Below are 15,255 nucleotides of genomic sequence, written 5' to 3'. Positions count from 1 at the left end.
TAATAGTTTTCCTTAACATCAAACATAATCTAAACTAACCATTTTCATAATTTATCATTATCAAGCATTTCCTCAACCATTTCACAACCATACCATAAGATCATTTACACAAAATGGGTATATTGCTATACATGCCATACTTAAATTTACAAGCCATTTACCAAAAATCTTCTGGATAGTGTGGTGAGCCTTGACCTATCCCGACTCTGAGCTGGCTTGTCCAAAACTACAATGAGTAAGAAGGAGGAGTAAGCATAAATGCTTAGTAAGTTCATATGCAAATAATAAGTAACATAACAAACAGTTATACCACCAACATTAGCATACATCACTAAAACACATATCACATTTTAATCATTCTTCATCATCTTATTACCTTATCGTGGTTGTATCAATACTCAACCCGAGGGTTAAATACATACCTGTCCAAAATATCCATTTCATATCACTTACCAATACGTCTCTTTACATCTCGAAATTTTCCTCCATTTGAGTAGAACTTTACCCGTTGAACACATCGAATATAATTGGATACATGGATAACTTGCACATAAGTGCCACATATTCAATCAAGCAATCATGTAACCCGCCCATAAGCGAACTCGGACTCAACTCAACGAGCTCGGGCGTTCGCATCCATAAGTGAACTCGGACTCAACTCAACGAGTTCGGATGCCTAGTTACATCTCACGAACTCGGACTCAACTCAACGAGTTCGGACATTCGCATCCATAAGTGAACTCGGACTCAACTCAACGAGTTCGGATGCTCAACCATCCTAGTGACATGTCACTTGTATCCTAATCTATTCCTAAGGTTCAAATGGGCTTTTTCCTCGAACACTTATCCTTGCCGTCTTCCGTAGAATGCCAAATCAATACTCTAGTAACAATTATATTTAACAAGTAGTTCACATAATTTACATATTATTTGAAATTAACCACAAAGCATACATTTCATAATAAAATTCAGCATAACACATAATTAATATCAATAACTTAAAAATAACAATTATGCTACATTATTTACACATGAACTTACCTTGGTACCAAAATACAAAGATTTTGCAATTTAGTCCACAATCTTTTCTTTTCCTCGATTGAGGTCGATTCCACGCTTTCTTGATCTAAAATAACACATTTAGCTTATTTAATACTCACATTATCAAATTAATCCTTAACTCAAATTTTGGCAAAATTACAATTTTACCCCTAAACTTTTGCATATTTACATTTTTGCCCCTAGGCTCGGGATTAAACTTTATTCCTTATTCTTATGTTTTACAACATGCTGATCACTTTTCTCTTCTATGGCAACATCAAATTCTCACTCTAACATGTACTTGTGGCTATTAGGTATTTTTACCGATTAAGCTCTTTTACTCGTTTTGCTTAAAATCGAGTAGTACAAGTTGTCTAACATAATTTAAAACTTCATATTCTATCATAAAACATCAAAATACACAAATTTCACCTATGGGTATTTTTCCAAATATAAACCCTAGGTTAAATTATTGCTAACATAAGCTTTATCGAGTTAGGGATCTCAAAACGTAAAATCATTAAAAGCGGGCTTGGAATCACTTACTATGGAGCTTGGAAGCTTGAAACAAACCCTAGCTATGGAGAACCCTTGAAATTTCGGCCTAATGAAGAAGATGGACAAAATTGGCTTTTAATTTTGTTTTTAATTCATTTTAATAACTAAATGACCAAAATACCCTTACTACTAAACTTTCCAAAAATTCCTTCCATGTCCTAATTTTGTCCATGAACTTAAAATTGGTAAAATTGCTATTTAAGACCTCCTCATTAATATTCCAAAACAATTTCATACTAAAACTTCTAGAATGCAAGTTTTGCAACTTATTCGATTTAGTCCCTACTTTCAATTTAAGCACTTTAGGCATAGAATTTCATCACGAAATTTTCACACAATCATGCAATCATATCATAAACATCAAAATCATTGTAAAATAATTATTTCTATCTCGGTTTGTGGTCACGAAACCACTATTCCAATTAAGCCCTAATTTAGGATATTACAACTCTCCCCTTTTAAAGATTTTCGTCCTCGAAAATCTTACCGTATAAACAGTGTGGGTATTGGTTTCTCATAGTTTCTTCAGTTTCCCATGTAGTCTCTTCTACCCCATGCTTTTGTCACAACACTTTCACAGGTGCAACACTTTTATTTCTTAGTTGTTTGACTTCTCGAGCTAAAATCTTAATCGGTTCTTCTTCAAAAGTCATATCGTCGCAGTTCAATTTCAGTCGGTGAAATTATATGTGAAGGATCTGAACGATACCAACGTAACATAGATACGTGAAACACATCATGAATCTTTTCTAATTCGGGTGGTAAAGCTAGCCGATATGCTACCGGTCCAACTTTTTCAATTATTTCATACGGTCCAATAAAACGCGGACTTAACTTGCCCTTTCGTCCAAATCTAAGGACTTTCTTCCATGGAGACACTTTCAAAATACCTTATCACCAACTTGAAACTCAATGTCCTTTCGCTTTAGGTCTGCATAAGATTTACATCTATCTGAAGCGACTTTCAAACAATCTCGAATTATCTTCACTTTTCTTGATTTCTTTTATTAAATCAACTCCATAAATCTGATTTTCCTTGAGTTCAGTCCAATACAAAGGCGTTCGACACTTGCGACCATACAATGCTTCATAAGGTGCCATTTTCAAGCTCGTCTGATAGCTATTGTTGTAAGCAAATTCTACCAACAGTAAATATCTTTCCCAACTTCCTTGAAATTCCAATACACAACATCTGAGCATGTCTTCAAGAATCAATTACTCTCTCTGATTGTCCATCAGTTTGTGGATGAAAAGCAGTACTGAAATTTAACTTTGTACCTAACGCGTCTTGCAACTTTTGCCAAAATCGCGAGGTAAACCTTGGATCTCTATCTGAAATAATCGATAATGGTATTCCGTAATCTAACAATTTCTTTAATATACGTTCATCCAACTTGTTAAGAGAATAATTAAATGCGTCGGGATAAAATGAGCCGACTTAGTTAATCATCAACTATTACCCGGATGGCATCTTTCTTTCCGAGTCAATGGCAATCTGAAACAAAATCCATAGTAATCGATCCCATTTCCATTCAGAACCATAATAGGTGGAGTAATCCTCGAAGGTACTTGGTGTTCACTTTCACCGTTGACAAATTAAGCATTTGGACACAAACTCGATATATCTCTTTTCATTCCATTCCACCAATACATTTTCTTCAAGTCATTATACATTTTCGTACTACCCGGATGAATCGAGAAATAACCACTATGTGCTTCTGTAGGATCTTTTGAATCAATTCCTCATTCTTGATACACAAATCCGATCTTTAAACATTAAGCACCCATCGAACCAATTCAAATCGATCCGTGTCGACTTCACACTGCTTTCTTTTGGCTAGCAAATCTTGATCATTTTTCCGAGTTTCGAAATCTCTTGTAAAAACATTGGTTTTGCTCTTAACTCTGCTAGAATCGAACCATCATTTGACACTTTCAACCGAGTGTTCATAACTCTCAAAGCAAACAACAACTTTCGCTCAAAGCATCAAGAACCACATTCGCTTTTCCGGAGGATAATCAATAACAAGCTCGTAATCTTTCAACAACTCCAACCATCTTCGTTGTCTCAAATTCAAGTCTTTTGTGACATCAAATACTTAAGACTTTTGTGGTCGGTATATACCGACATTTTCACCATACAAATAATGTCGCCAAATTTTCAAAGCAAACACCACCGCACCAATTCCAAATCGTGAGTAGGATAATTCCTCTCATGAGGTTTTAACGCCTCAAGCATATGCCACCACTTTTCCTTCTTGCATGAGCACACACCCCAAACCATTTAGAGAAGCATCACTATACACCACAAATTCTTTACGATTCGGGCAGTACTAACACTGGTGCCTCTGTTAATAACTTTTCAATTCTTCAAAACTCATTGACATTCTTCCGTCCATTCAAATTTAACATCCTTTCGAGTAATCTAGTTATAGGAGCAGCAATTATAGAAAATCCATTTACAAACCGCCGATAATACCCAGCTAGCCCCAAGAAACTTCTAACTTCGATTCGTTTTTGGTGGTTTCCAATCAACAATGGCTGAAATTTTACTAGGATCAACCCGTATACCATCACCAAAACAATATGACCCAAAATCCAACTTCCTGAGCCAAAATTCACTTTTACTAAACTTAGCATACAAATGCTTATCTCTCAAAGTTTGCAAAACTATCCTCAAATGCTCAAAGATGTTCATCTCATCTTTTGAATAAATTAAAATGTCATCTATAAACACCACAACAAATTTGTCCAAGTATGGCCGAAATATGCGATTCATTAAATCCATAAACACAGCAGGAGCATTTGTCAATCCGAACGGCATAACTAAAAATTCATAATGACCATACCTTATTCTAAAAGCAGTTTTAGGTACATCCGACTCCTTTACCCGCAGTTGGTAATACCCAGATCTCAAGTCAATCTTTGAAAACCATGTCGCTCCTTTTAGCTGGTCAAACAAATTATCAATTCTTGGCAACGGATACTTGTTTTTGATTGTCACCTTGTTTAACTGCCGATAATCAACACATAATCTCATAGAACCATCCTTCTTTTCACAAATAACACGGAGCACCCTAAGGTGAAAACTTCGGTCTCACAAAGCCTTTATCACCAACTCTTGCAATCTGCGACTTTAATTCTTTCAACTCATTGGTGCCATTCTATATGGAGCAATCGAGATTGAGTCTGTTCGGTATCAAATCAATACCAAATTCTACTTCCTAACTGGAGGCAAACCCGCAATTCTTCCGAAATACGTCCAAAATTCACACACAACCCTTGACCGATTCAACTTTCTTTTCAACTTCTTTTGTATTAATTACATACGCCAAATAAGCTTCATAACCCTTTCTCGATATCTTTGAGCCGACATTGAAGAAATCACACTAGGCAATGCCTCGATTTATCTGATTCAACCCGCAGAGTTTCACCATTTCCACACTTTAATTCTATAACCTTTTCTTTGCAATTTACTATAGCATCATGCAATGTCAACCAATCCATACCCAAAATAACATCAAATTCATCAAACGGCAACAACATCAAGTCGGTAGGAAAGTAATGATCCCGAATCATTAAAGGACATTTCTTACATACTTTATCAACAATACACATTTGCCTAACGGATTCGACACTCTAATCATAAATTCGTATTCTCAACAGTATATTCATACTAGACACCAATTTCATGCACACATATGAATGAGTAGAACCGGATCAATCAAAGTAATAACATTAACATTATAGAGAGAAATGTACCGGTAATCACATCGGTGAAGAAGCATCTTCACGCCGCTTTAATAGCATAAGTTCTAGCCGAGCCCTTCCTTCGTGTCTAACCGGTGCATCCTCGCTACATTCTTCTCGCTTGTTTCACTTCCAACTTTTCTCGGATACCTTCCCTCGAGTCTGCACCACTAGCTTTTACATTCTGAAATTTTTCTTTCTCACTCTCTGCAGGCGTCTCTAATAAAATGATCCGAGAACCACATCGAAAACATTCATTTGCTCTGCGGACCAAAATGATTTCTACCACACACCGGCACTCGGGTTTAACAAATCTCGTATTTCCCACACTAGCCGCAGTATAGTCCGAGATTTAGGACCCACATTTCGCTTCTTAAAATTTCCATATGATTGCCCAAATGAAACTTAGGAATGAGGATTCATATTTCTTGACTTTCCGGTTTCTTTGTGAGGGTGCATTACTCATTGGTCTTTTCTTCCAATTTCGTGTTTGATTCTACCTTTTCTTTTCCTTCAAGAATTCTTCACCTTGCAAGCTCGATCGACAAGTACCACCATTTCTTTTAGTTCAAGGATCCCAACAAATACCTTAATGTCTTCGTTAAGCCCGTCTTCAAATCGTCGGCACATCTTGGCTTCAGAGGAACATATTCCCCAGCATACTTACTTAATCGAACAAACTCTCTTTCATATTCGAGACTGTCATATTACCTTGCTTCACTCAAGAAACTCTTTACATTTCGATCAATAAATCTTTCACTAATATATTTCTTCCAAACTCTTCTTGAAAGAATTCCCGTGTTACCCTCTCTTTCGGTACCACCAAATCAAAGTCTTCCACCAATTATAGGCTGAATCTCTCAACAAAGATGTAGCACATTTCAAACATTCTTCGTGTACAAGATAATTCATCAAATACCGAATAGAATTTTCAAGCCGAACTCGCTTTCTCGCATCATCATCAATATTTGCTCTAAATTCTTCAGCCCCTTGTTTACTTAATTCTATCAACGGGGTTCTGTGAAATTTTATCATATCCACTCCTTGAGGCATTGGAGGCATAGGTTGAGGAATTGGGGAGGTGGGGAGGTCGTACATTTGGGTTCGTCTGAACGAACTCGATGTACCATGCACTCATCATTTGGAGAAAGGCTTCCGATCCCTTTCCCTCCTCCCCGACCAATAGTAGGGGTGGGTTTTCGATCATTGCTGCTCCATCAGCCGGAGCTGGCGATTACTCAGACTTCATCTGCCACAACTGGATCGGGATCCATTTACTATATAAAAAATTTCATTTAAAAAGGTCAAGTCGTCACACTATCACAATTCATACATATGGCATGTATAGCAAAATCCGTACATACAACACGTGGTCCGAGAACCGACTAAACCTGCTCGATACCACTAAATGTAACGCCCCACACCCGAGACCGTCACGAGTCGAGTATGAGGTGTTACTAAGCTTAGTTTAACATTTTAGAACTTTGAATTATTTGTTTCTACATTCACAGCTTTTAAGCTACTTGCGTCACAGTCACAATAAAAATCATATCTCGAGTTACAAAACTCGAAATTAAGATCCGTAAATTTTCCCTGAATCTAGACTCATAAAAATATCTACTAATTTTTTTCTAGAATTTTTGGTTGGGCCAATTAGTACAGTTTATTAGTTAAAGTTACCCTGTTTCAAGACTTGACTGGTCTGACCTCTGTTTACTACGAACCACATTTCTCTCTGTACAAAATTCATATGACTATGAGGTTTGTTTATACTAAAACTAGACTCAATAAGGATTCTGAGGATATAAAATACACCACCTAATTATATCTTTACAATTTATGGTGAATTTCTAAAGTAGGAACAGGGATTCAGAAACTGCTATGACTCTGTTTCACTAAAATTAAAATATCTTCTAACATATACTTCCTTTACTTGTTTCATTTGTTTCGTGTGAAACTAGACATAATAAGCTTCAATTTTATATGTATTTCACCACCAAATTCAATTTCTATGATTTTTAGTAAATTTTCAAACTCGCGTTAGTATTGCTGCGTATTCTGTTTATGGTAAATTTCATCCTTTTTATGAGTTTTTATGCACTAAGTATCTTAATAGTTTTCCTTAACATCAAACATAATCTAAACTAACCATTTTCATAATTTATCATTATCAAGCATTTCCTCAACCATTTCACAACCATACCATAAGATCATTTACACAAAATGGGTATATTGCTATACATGCCATACTTAAATTTACAAGCCATTTACCAAAAATCTTCTGGATAGTGTGACTGAGCCTTCGACCTATCCCGACTCCTGAGCTAGCTTGTCCAAAACTACAATGAGTAAGAAGGAGGGAGTAAGCATAAATGCTTAGTAAGTTCATATGCAAATAATAAGTAACATAACAAACAGTTATACCAGTCAACATTAGCATACATCACTAAAACACATATCACATTTTAATCATTCTTCATCATCTTATTACCTTATCGTGGTTGTATCAATACTCAACCCGAGGGTTAAATACATACCTGTCCAAAATATCCATTTCATATCACTTACCAATACGTCTCTTTACATCTCAAATTTTCCTCCATTTGAGTAGAACTTTGCCGTTGAACACATCGAATATAATTGGATACATGGATAACTTGCACATAAGTGCCACATATTCAATCAAGCAATCATGTAACCCGCCCATAAGCGAACTCGGACTCAACTCAACGAGCTCGGCGTCGCATCCATAAGTGAACTCGGACTCAACTCAACGAGTTCGGATGCCTAGTTACATCTCACGAACTCGGACTCAACTCAACGAGTTCGGACATTCGCATCCATAAGTGAACTCGGACTCAACTCAACGAGTTCGGATGCTCAACCATCCTAGTGACATGTCACTTGTATCCTAATCTATTCCTAAGGTTCAAATGGGCTTTTTCCTCGAACACTTATCCTTGCCGTCTTCCGTAGAATGCCAAATCAATACTCAGTAACAATTATATTTAACAAGTAGTTCACATAATTTACATATTATTTGAAATTAACCACAAAGCATACATTTCATAATAAAATTCAGCATAACACATAATTAATATCAATAACTTAAAATAACAATTATGCTACATTATTTACACATGAACTTACCTTGGTACCAAAATACAAAGATTTTGCAATTTAGTCCACAATCTTTTCTTTTCCTCGATTGAGGTCGATTCCACGCTTTCTTGATCTAAAATAACACATTTAGCTTATTTAATACTCACATTATCAAATTAATCCTTAACTCAAATTTTGGCAAAATTACAATTTTACCCCTAAACTTTTGCATATTTACATTTTTGCCCCTAGGCTCGGGATTAAACTTTATTCCTTATTCTTATGTTTTACAACATGCTGATCACTTTTCTCTTCTATGGCAACATCAAATTCTCACTCTAACATGTACTTGTGACTATTAGGTATTTTTACCGATTAAGCCCTTTTACTCGTTTTTGCTTAAAATCGAGTAGTACAAGTTGTCTAACATAATTTAAAACTTCATATTCTATCATAAAACATCAAAATACACAAATTTCACCTATGGGTATTTTTCCAAATATAAACCCTAGGTTAAATTATTGCTAACATAAGCTTTATCGAGTTACCGGATCTCAAAACGTAAAATCATTAAAAACGGGCTTGGAATCACTTACTATGGAGCTTGGAAGCTTGAAATAAACCCTAGCTATGGAGAACCCTTGAAATTTCGGCCTAATGAAGAAGATGGACAAAATTGGCTTTTAATTTTGTTTTTAATTCATTTTAATAACTAAATGACCAAAATACCCTTACTACTAAACTTTCCAAAAATTCCTTCCATGTCCTAATTTTGTCCATGAACTTAAAATTGGTAAAATTGCTATTTAAGACCTCCTCATTAATATTCCAAAACAATTTCATACTAAAACTTCTAGAATGCAAGTTTTGCAACTTATTCGATTTAGTCCCTACTTTCAATTTAAGCACTTTAGGCATAGAATTTCATCACGAAATTTTCACACAATCATGCAATCATATCATAAACATCAAAATCATTGTAAAATAATTATTTCTATCTCGGATTTGTGGTCACGAAACCACTATTCGATTAAGCCCTAATTTAGGATATTACATTTATATATATATAGAGTATGCACACACAACGGCTTAATACTCGATTTCGCACACTTAGTGCCATGCGATTTAAGCCCGCACACATAGTGCCATACCCTTGAGCTCGCACACTTAGTGCCATATATTTCAAAGATGCACACTTAGTGCCATATATTTCAAAGACGCATACTTAGTGCCATATATTTCAAAGACGCACACTTAGTGCCATATATTTCAAAGACGCACACTTAGTGCCAATCTAATCACCGTACACACGTATTGCCCGACACTTAGTGCCGAAAGCAAACTTTCTACACATTTCACTATTTCTTTTACATTCAACAATTGTCATCACTCCATACACATACAATTTCATTTATATATATATAGCATCCCATTAAACACAATTGCATAGATTTTACAATCATTTAAGCAATATCAAACATATGTGCTTAATGACTTACCTTATATTGGATGAAACAATTTCCAATCGACTACTCGATTATCTTTGCTTTGCCTTTGTTTGATTCTCCCCTTTTGATGTCTTGATCTCCTAGTATAAATACATTTAGTAGTTAAATTTCTTGCTGGATACTTATGTGTATAATTTAATGGTTTTCACTCCATTCACAACTATCATTGTTCAAAATATCAAAACCTTAGCCAACATTCAATTTATGCATCAAGGCCGAATGTATTATCACTATTAAGGTAACCTAGTCTCAAGTATTTTCAATTCTAATGTACAACATCTCAAATTCCCATGACCGATCACACCTATTCTTACTTTCCAATATTCGAAATAATCAAAATCACCTCCTAAACACAATAGTCATGGACAATGCCGAATCCTCAAGTGTTTGAACATAAATTATTTTACCAATATAAACATTCACGAATCATATTCATAGGAAGACCGATTTCTTTCTATAGCACATTCATCATCCATACTTAGATGAAACAACCAAAATCCCTTCCTTTATACCCTAGCCGAATGCTCCAATCATCCATACAAATTACAAATTTTTGCATGGCTAAGTAGGAGCCATTTAACATGCAAGAAAAATAATCATAGGAGAAGAATTTATCATTCTAAGTAAGCTCCTATCTCCAACACTAAATCATTCGGCATTTTGCCTAGACACACACAAGAAATCTCAACTTCCTTGACCTTACCAAGAGTGCATCCACCATTCAACTTAGCATATTACAAAACCAAATCAACAAACTCAAAGCTTACCTCCTAGTAGCCAAAGGTACTTGCCGAATTGACTTGAGTAAATCTCCCTTCTTTTCACCCTTTGTTTCGGCTATAGCAAAAGAAAGAAAACATGAACACTTTTTTTTTCTTCTTCTCAAGCCATGGCAATTGTAACAAAATGAGAAAGGATGAACAACAAATTTTTTTTTTCTCCTTTCTTTTCCTCAACTCACGGCAACAAGGGGCATCCACACTTTTTTTTTGTTCATCATTTCCCCTTTTTTCTCCATTTCTTTATTCTTTCTAACATGATCCATTAACTAGACATGTTTGAAACATGTTCCCTTTGCCCATGCTCTTTATTTTATTATTTCTAACATCCACCATTAGCAAAACATGTTCAAGACATGTTTTCTTTTGCCCATCTTCATTACCATGGCGGCCACTTCCTATAGTTGGCTAAATTGACATGCAAATCCTCATGTCTTTACTTCATGCATTATTTGGCCACTTAAAATTCACCTATCACATTTTCAAGTCCTAACACATGGGTCCTTTCTTATGAATTAACACCTAATTAATAAAATCAAGGCACGAAATATTTACGCATACAAATTCCACATACAATAAGCACAGAATATAACACCTAATCATTCTTGTGACTCGGTTTTGTGGTCCCGAAATCACTCTCCGACTAGGGTCACATTAGGGGTGTCACAACTTAGGGATTTAATTGATAGAAATTTCAAATTAGAAATGGGAAAAGGATTAAATTGTGGAATAAGTTATAAGTTTTCTGTAATAGGGACTAAATTGTAAAAAAATTGAATTTAGGGTTTTGTGACAAAATTTTAAGGGTTAAGTTATAAGTAGAAATTAAGTGAAAATAAGGTATAGATTGTGATAGAAATGAAAATAATTTTTGGTTAGAGATTAAATTGAAATTAAGGTAAAAATTGAATAGAAAATTTAAATATTTGATGTGAATTAATGTTGTATTGATATTTTAACTTATTTAATATTTGTAGCTAACATCGTGCCGAAGACATCGACCAAGAAAGGAAAGGAAAATATGACGATGAGTGATTCAAAATTACGGTTTGTACTACTATAATTCAAATTTAGTTATTATTTATTTTTGAACTTTAATTAATGTTTGTGGTAAGTGAAATTGAGGTAAGAAATGATATTGAATTGTGAATTATGTAAATATTTGAATGTATATTGATTGGAAATTGAAATTGATTTGAATTGAATTAAATAAGTTATTGTGATGTTGAATTGAAAATATGAGAATTTGTGATTGGTATGAATTTGATTGAAATTGAATTGAGAAAGTGAATTTGAAACCCTATTAACTAGTCGGGCTAAGTCGGATATAGTTGACATGTATAGGATTGGAAGTGTTCAGGGATATTTCGACCTCGAGTCGATGAGGCACTATATGTGTCATAATATTGCTTCGGATAATTCCAATGAGGCATTATGTGTCGTATTATTGCTTTGGATAAATCCGATAAGGTACTGAGTACAGTATTGTTTTACTTCGGCATGGCCAATGAGGCACTGGGTGCAGTACTAGTGTGCTTGGTTGGATCTGTATATTCGTCAAAGTTTGAGTCAAGTTAATAGGGGTAAATGAACGAATTGGAAATTAGAATTGGTATTAAATGAATTGATAAACCGTATGATTTTGTATATGAATTGGAATGAGATATTGAATTGAGATATGAAAACGAAATGTTTGAACCATGGGTTTATGGAATGGATTTTTTATATAGTGAAATAATTGTGAATCAAAATGGAGAAAAGTTATTTGAAATAGCTATTGTTAAGAATTGAAAGTTTAGTGCATATTTATTTATTTATTTTGCTTTTAAATTTTGAATTATAGTAATACCACTGAGTGTATATACTCAGCGTACGGTTGTTTCTATACGCAGATTAGTTGAAGTCAAAAGTTCTGGATCAACATCCAAGCCAATCCCGAACCCAGTAAGTGGTGATGTACATTCTTTTTTTGTAAAATGACATGTTTGGGTTATTTTTGTATGGTATTTGTGTGACATCCCAAAATTGACCCTAGTCGGGATGTGGTTTTGGGACCACAAAACCGAGACACAAAATTAATTAATTACTATTTTCTATGTTTATTGTGCATGAATATACATATGTGAAAATTTAGTGCCTTAATTTCGTCATTTGTAGGTGAAATTTATTAGAAAGGACTTATGTGAGGAAATTGAGAAATGTGCTAGGCTAATGTAAGGTGGCCTATTAATACATGTGGGAAAATGGTTGTCCTTGCATGTCAAATAACCCACTTCCTAAGGTGAGTGGCGGCCATGACAAGATTATGGGCAAGGGAACATGTTTCCAACATGTTTAGTTAGTGGATTATGTAAGGAGAATAAAGAAATGGAAAAAAAAAGAAAATGATGAAAAAAATGTGTGTGGATGCTCTTTTGCCGTGAGAAACTAAGAAAAAAGGGAAGAAAATTTGTTGCTCATCCTTGGGTGCCTTGGCCGAATAGAAGAAAGGAAATTGAAAAAAAAAAATTATTGGTGTTCATCTTCTACCTTAAGAGCCGAAAGTTAAAGAAGGAAGGGGGATATGGCATTCGGTCATCTTAAGCTCAAAAACAAGGTTAGTAATTCATGTTAGATTTTGGGGATTTTAGCTTAACTTAAGTTAGTTACTAAGTTCTTCAATTAGCCCATGCTAAAATTTGGATTTGGGTGGTGAATGAAGCATTCGACCATGGTTGATAGTGAAGAAATTTGATTACCTTCTTCATGTTTGAATGAGTAATTGTGGGTGGGTGAAGTATGAGTTAGCTAAATGTTCATATAGGTGGTTTGGGTGGTAGGAAAAGAAATCGGCTTGTGTGTGTATGTGTAATCTGCGAATTTGAACTAGGAAGTTATTGAGTAATGTTTGTATTTTAAGTGATAGAATAGAGTGAATGCTTGGAATGTGATGTAAATGAATTATAAGTTGGATTAAAGGCTGTTATATTGTCTTATCATTTCGGAATGTGCTTTGTCAAAGAAATTGAGGGTTGATGTTTAAGTAATGTAAGTATAGGTATATTCGCTTGTAGTTTTATAAATGTGATATGAGTGTTAAGTCCGAATGATGTTTAAGTACGAATGTATTTGGATGGATGTGTTTATGAGTATGACTTGAGATAAAACGATATTAGTCATTATAAATAACCATAATTGTAGAATGTGTTAAATATATATATATTCGGCCTTAACATAGATATGCATATATCTATAAAGTTGTTAATGCCCAAGTAAGATGTTGGGTTGTGCATGACTAGAGAATATATGTATATATGCGTATGGTGTTTGATAGTTAACCAATAAGTCATATGTACCTCAACCCTATAATATACATGTGTTATATTAAATCGTCTATTTGAATTGGGATTAAATGAATTCAATTGTTCTTAAACAAGCTCAAGAGCTTAAAGGATCGAAGTTGGATAAGGGGAAAGAAAAAGTAATTGAATAGCCGTTGAAGACGTTCGACAACATCCGAGGTAAGTCACTAAGCATGTATTTGGTATTGATTTAAATAGACATAATGTCTATGTAATTATGCCGAAAGGAATGATAAATTTATATACATGTATGTATGTGGTGATGAAAGTATTGAATGAAAAGAAAAGAGGTGTGATGTATTGAGTTGTTGATTTCGGCACTAAGTGTGCGAGAAGTAAATGTGTACGGTGACGAGATTGGCACTGAGTGTGCGAGCTTGAAATGTATGGCACTAAGTGTGCGAGTTTGGACTATATGGCACTATGTGTGCGGCTTAAATCACATGGCACTAAGTGTGCGTGATCGAATATTAAGCACTATGTGTGCGAACTCTATATATATATTTCGATTGAATATTAATACTGAAGGGTGACTTTATCGAGTTGAGTACGGACAGCGGAAAAAGTAAGTACCTTGAGTTCATGGCTAATAGATGCTATGTTCATACTCGGGTTGAGTTGGTAAGTTTTAAATCTATGTGATGATTTCAATTGCATTCCGTAAATAAAGTATCGTGGAATAGACGAAAGTTCATTTGATTGTATGATTATTGCGGAAATGAGATGATGTATGGAAATGCCTCTATTATTCTATTGAACAGTATATAAAATGTCATTGGGTGAATTGGTATGAGAATGAACCGAAAGGTCCGAGGAACCATGGTATATTTTCGATATGGATGGAGTACCTAGCCTCGTACATTATTTCATGTTGTGATAATTTTATTGATGGATGATTGTCGAATGCTTAGGACTTCTTGAGTTGTAAACTCACTCGTGTTTTCTTGTCACCCATTTTAGGTCTCTTGGACTCGTATCGTTTATGTGCTCGGAACCGTCGTTGAAGTCATCACACCGGCTGGAAATCTTTTGGTATTGTCTTGAAGTTGAACTAGGATAACATTTGGCATGTATAGGGTATTTTGTTTTGTTGAATTGTGGGTTGTAAACTTTCAGCCATGTGAAAATGGCCTATGTGGTCGTCGAGTGGGATGCTAGAACCTATAGCCACGAGTC

Source organism: Gossypium arboreum, chromosome 4 (assembly GCF_025698485.1).
Source record: "Gossypium arboreum isolate Shixiya-1 chromosome 4, ASM2569848v2, whole genome shotgun sequence".
Lineage (NCBI taxonomy): Eukaryota > Viridiplantae > Streptophyta > Magnoliopsida > Malvales > Malvaceae > Gossypium > Gossypium arboreum.
Note: the sequence above shows the minus strand (reverse complement) of the source record.